Raw genomic sequence first — 5,877 nt, forward strand, 5'->3', positions numbered from 1 at the left:
GCATATGAGTCTCCAAACCCATTTCCACTTTCCAAATTCAGGGCACCATCCCCAGTGAGAGCACTGTGTCTTGGGTTTTGTTTCTGTACTGTCCATTCTCCGCACAACAGCCAGCTTGAGAGGTTGGCAGGGAAAGAAAATGGATTCATTTCACTTCTATTTAAGACTCTTCAAGCGCTTATCATTTTTCTTAGATGAAACGCAACATCATCCACATTGACTTCAAAGCCCTGAATATAAAGTCCCTATTGCCTTAATTCCTACCTCTCCTCCTCCAATTCTCCCTAAGCTTTTCCTAGGTTGAAGCTTGTCCTTCCACGTCTTCTCATATCCCTTTGGACATACCTTCTGACCCCCATCTGCCATTGCCATTTATTTGGCTCATCCAATGGGTACTTCAAGTCCCAACTTAAATGTCATTTCCAGAGGAAAGATAAGTACCCCCCACATATATTACATATTTTTCCTCCATAGATTATACCAATTATAATGGTAAATCTTTGTATATGTTTAATTATAAATCCTTATATATGTTTAATCTCTGTGGAATCATATACGTATGAATTCCCTAAGAGAAAGGATTGTGTTATTACTTAGCAACATCTTACCAGTACCTAGATAGACAATGGTACATAGGAAGCACTAACTAGTTATTTCATGAATGAATTAATGGAAAATTTGTTGTTCAAAAATTAAGTAAAAGCCAGGGCTGAGATTGTGACTCAGTGGTAGAGCAGTAGCCTAACATGTGTGAGGCACTGGATTCAATTCTCAGCACTACATATAAATTAATTAATTAAAATGTTGGAGTCTGTAAACAAGTCTGGATGGCGCCTGGCAATATGCCAGAGGGAGTGGTTTATGAAGTAACACCAGCGAGCCATTAAGTGTGGAGATTCCTTATTGGTTGACTGATGTATCGAGTTTATGCTAATTAAGATAAGCTGTGTGGAATGGATAAATACCTCTGTTGTCCTACAATAAACGGCTTCCACTCCTGCTGTATCAACGTACACAAGTTATTCGTCACCCCCCAGTTATTTTGCTGCAGCCGGACTGCGGCACAGCACTACATATAAATAAATTAATTAATTAATTAAAGGTCCATTGGCAATTAATAATGTTTTTTTTTAAGAAATTAAGTAAAAGCTGGGTGCAGTGACACACACCTGTAATCCCAGCGGCTTGGAAGGCTGAGACAGGAGGATCTCAAGTTCAAAGCCAGGCTCAGCAAAAGTGAGGCACTAAGCAACTTAGTGAGAGCCAGTCTCTAGATAAAATACAAAATAAAATTGTTGCTCAGTGATAAAGTGCCCCTGAGTTCAATCTCTGGTACCAAAAATGAATAAGTAAATAGGTAAAAAAAAAAAATTCAAAAAAATGGAAAATGCTTCTATAGAAAAAAAGCCTAATTTGAGAATTAAATTTAAAAATAAAAAAACTTGACAATTAAAGAAATTCTAAAACTAACTGCTTAGCTCTCAACATAAAAAAAGCCAGCTATATGCAGAAGAGAGCAGCCATGCAGGATACCAAGCTCTCTTGCCCATGTTCAGTTTTGAGCTCTCAAGGCAGAAGACTCTCAAGACAGAAGAGCTGTGTGGGAAACGTGGAGCTGTTCTGCAAACGTCCATTAAAGAGAGCTGCTGCCTGTACAGTGGGTTCCCTGAGAGAGCTAGACCTTTGGTTCCGTGGATATGGACATGGATATTGCTGACCGCTCCTGCTGCCTGTGAGTCCCCGAGTTGAGGTGGCTCTCACAATGGCCAAGTTCTGCATGTCCACACACCATGCTGCCTACCCCAGGCAGCTGCGTTGATGGGGGCAGGTGCAGTGGTAGAGCATTGGCCCACTGTGCACGTAGTCCAGGGTTGTTCCATGCCAGCACCAAGCAGGCAGGTGGGTGGGCGAGGAAGGGCTTCTAGTGGCTGTAAGAGGAAACCCCTCACCTCCTCCAACCACCAAATTATGGTGTACATATTAGGGGATGAGAGGAACCCTGCTCACCCCCTCACACACCAAACCATGTAGATTCCACTTACTTGACTTAATCCTTCCTTATCTCTTCATTCTCACTTCAGAGCTTAGGAAAGGTGTTCGTTTTATATGTCACCACCTGTCTCAGGAGTTAATAATAATAAAGAGTAGTAGATTACCATTATATACCTCCCATTTATAAACTGAGAGGAGTAATCACAATGCCCTAAGGCAAGTAGCCTTGAGCCTTCTTTTCTACTAAGGCATAAATGGATCCTCAAGGCGTCTGTAAAGAAAATCTCAAGGAAACCCAAACCATGAATCCTATAGCAACCCATAGCTATTTGCATCCTACATAAACTAAATGCCACCTATCTCTAAGTTATGATTTTCTTTCTTTAAAAAAACATGCAATTTCCTGTTGAATGATTTCACATCTTTGAAAAGCTTTGAAGTGCTCTGGAGCGTGATGTGCTGGCCCCACATGGAGATGGCGAGTCCAGAGGCGGGAGATGGACAGCTAAGAGCACTCGACCAGAGAGCACCTGCTTCCTCCACGCTGCAGAAGGGCCTGTGGTCTTGCCTTGATCCTCCACCACTTGGTGCACGGGTCAGGGCAGTGCTTAGTAAACAGCTGTGGAATGAATGCATCTGTGCATGAAGAGTCTGGGGGCCCTCAAGCGAGCTGACCCGCTCCCATGATGTGCCGGGCTTGTTAGATGCAGTAACGGATCCTGTAGGATGCTGAGAAACCTCCATTCCCAGCAACATGGGGAAGTGAATATTCTGGATCATTCTCCTTCTAAAACAATTTTTTAAATGCTGGAATTTTTTTTTTAATGGCTAAATCTTTTTTAATGCATTGCTGACTTGACAAGAATGGAGAGAATCCAGAAAAGCTGGAAACAGAAATCCTAGGAAGGGCACAGGCCTTGGAATCAGCTCTGACCCTGCATGTCTGTGCCTCTGTCCTGCTTCCAGTGAGCCAGGATGGGCCCCGCTGTCAGAGCAAGTGCTGCAGGAGACAGCACCTTTTCACAGTGGTGTGAAAGGCAGAGGTAGGAGGAAGGGGCCGCAGCTGGTAGCTAGGAAATCTCATGAACGACTCCACCTTTGTGATCTAAAAACTGTGTGACAAAAAGTACAAGTGGCTCTGTGCTGGGAAGGCTCTCATGGGGCTGAGAAGCCAGAGGACTCAAGCTACAGGTAATTTGCACAGGTAACATTCCAGGAAATGCAAACTCACAGTCTAAACACATTAGACTTATGAGAAAACAATCCCTGAGTGACATCGAGGAGCCACCGCAGGCAGAAGCAGACCTGCAAACATTCCAGACACTGGGTTGTCAGAGCTAGAACACGAAATAACGAGGCTTAATATATTTGAAGAAATAAAACGATCGAAAATACAAGAGAGGAACATGAGACTAAAGTAATGGACAGGAAGGTTTTAAAAAATAAAACAGTAAGGTAGCATTTCTAGAAATGAAAAACATCGTAATTGAAATGTAAAATTCGATGTAGATGTTAAATTACAGATTAGTTACATCCAAAGAGAGAATCCTTGAGGTGGAAGAATATAAATCAAAGAAGGGATGGAGAAGACAGCACAGACAAATGAAAGATAGGGAGGAAACGGGTAGGAGACTAAAGTAGAGCCATTTACCAGGCATCTGACAAAGAAGGCAAATAGAGAAAATAGCACAGAGGCATTATTTGAAGTTTTCCAGAATTCTCCAAAGGGGTAAATCCTTATCTTCAGAAGGTCAAGTGCATTCTAATTGGGAAAGTCAGTTCATGGTGGACTAAACCTCAGTGTGAGAGGCAACACTTTAAAGCTGTTCATAGTTTGATGACTTTACTGTCTTCTAAAAGTCCAAGGCATGTAGGTTATGGTCAATCTTTTCCATTTCTGCCATTGTCCCAAAATACTGTTATTCCTTTGCTCAAAATTAATCTCAATAGAGTTTGTTAATTTTGTGAATCTTTTGAAAGAGTCAGCTTGGAGCTTCCTTCGTCTGTCATCTCAATGGTATGGTTCCTTCCCTATGACATTAAATTCTGATTCTTTAAAAAACTCTGTTTCCTTCTATTTTCTTTTTTTTTTAAGAGAGAGAGAGAGAGAATTTTAATATCTATTCTTTAGTTTTCAGTGGACACAACATCTTTGTTTGTACGTGGTGCTGAGGATCGAACCTGGGCCACACGCATGCCAGGCTAGCGCGCTACCGCTTGAGCCACATCCTCAGCCCCTCCTTCTATTTTCTTAAGTTTATTGTGCTATTTTTCTAACTTCATAAAATGAAAGGAATTTGTTTCTGTTTTTTCGTGCCTTTCTGTATCTATTATTAGAAGTTGGCAAACCATGGCTGTTGGATCAAATATGGCCAACTGCCTGCTTTTCCAAATAAAGTTTTATTGACACATAATTATGGCAATTCGTTTATATATATAGTTCATGGCTTCTTCTGCACTACAATAGTAGCAAACATAGGATCCAAAATCAAATATTTACTGCCCAGCCTTTAATTGAAAAAGTTCACTAACCTCTGAATTGTATCTGTGTTCTTAACTATACTGTTCATATATTCATTATCCTGTTTTTCTTCTGTTAATTTTTGAAAAAGATATATTACAGATTATTGTTCTGATTGTGGGGGTCTTAGTTGGTAGTTCTGTCAGTATTGCTTTGTCTTAGATCTCTGAGTATGATACGGATACAACAGTGGCCTCTGACCCGGGGCTGGCCCAGAAGACCACAGGGAGAAAACTGAGGAGTGGTCAGTGGTGGTAGATGGCAGAGCCCCAGCAGGCAGGGCCTTGAAAGCCCAAAGAAGCAGGGAGGTGGCTGTGAGGAGGTCCACCTGGGGCAATCAGCATTCCTCTGAGGGGTGGGAGGGAGCCCCAGACCTCATGGGGGAGCCGGAGACCTTGAGCCCCTGGGCCATGTTGGGGAATCCAGGTTTCACACTCCTGCTCCATCAGAGAGACCCCACAGTGAACCGCAGACCCTATTCTTCAGCTGCTGAAGCTTAATTGTATAGAATCTGGAATTCCCTGGGAACAAGGGGGTGTGGGCTGCCCACCACCCTCGCCCCAGCTGTGCTTCTGCACCTGGGCTGGGATTTCCCTGAAGTTCCCCTCCCTGTGGATTAAGGTTAGAAACCCTGAAAAACATATGCCCAGATGTGGTAAGCCGTTCTAATTGGACCATGGCCGCCATTAGAAGATGGCGCCGGCTTCCACTGTGGCCTGTGATAAACAACTCCTAATATGGAGAATTGGCACGCAATCCCTTACCACCCTATGAGAAAGGTCCACGTGGCAGCTTAAGATTGGTATGCTGGAGGCTTTATTAGGCTGTGCTTGGGCGCTCGGCGACGGGTCACTAGAAGATGATACTTGAATCAAGGCCTGAATAAACTGCTGAAAGAAGAATCCTGTGTCGTGTTTTCCCTTGCCGGCGAGGGGTCGCGGCAATTGGTGGCCCGTACGGGGAATTATATTCCTCGAACCCAGGATCCAGAACTTTCAGCAGTCAGGGTGGTGCACCAGTAAGTTCCCAGGTAAGTGGGAATCCGCAAGCAAATAGCGGGGCGCTCTCTCTGTAAATAAAGAGAGAGCGGAAAAAAGGACGCTCCCCTGTAAATAAGGAGACAGCGGGGATTTGTATTTTTACTTTCATTATATCTTTGGAGACATTATGGGCACTGCCTCTTCGAGCCCAATTTTGTTGGCCCTGGACGGGCTGCTACGTTCAAAAGGACTTAAGGTAAAGCAGAGCACTTTGCAGATGTTTTTGAGAAAAGCTGATATAGCGGCTCCTTGGTTTGCCTTTTCAGGGAGTCTTACGATTCCCAGCTGGGACAAATTAGGGAAAGATCTAGATTTCGCTCGTGA

The sequence above is a fragment of the Marmota marmota genome, unplaced genomic scaffold (genome assembly GCF_001458135.2).
Source record: "Marmota marmota marmota unplaced genomic scaffold, marMar, whole genome shotgun sequence".
NCBI lineage: Eukaryota > Metazoa > Chordata > Mammalia > Rodentia > Sciuridae > Marmota > Marmota marmota.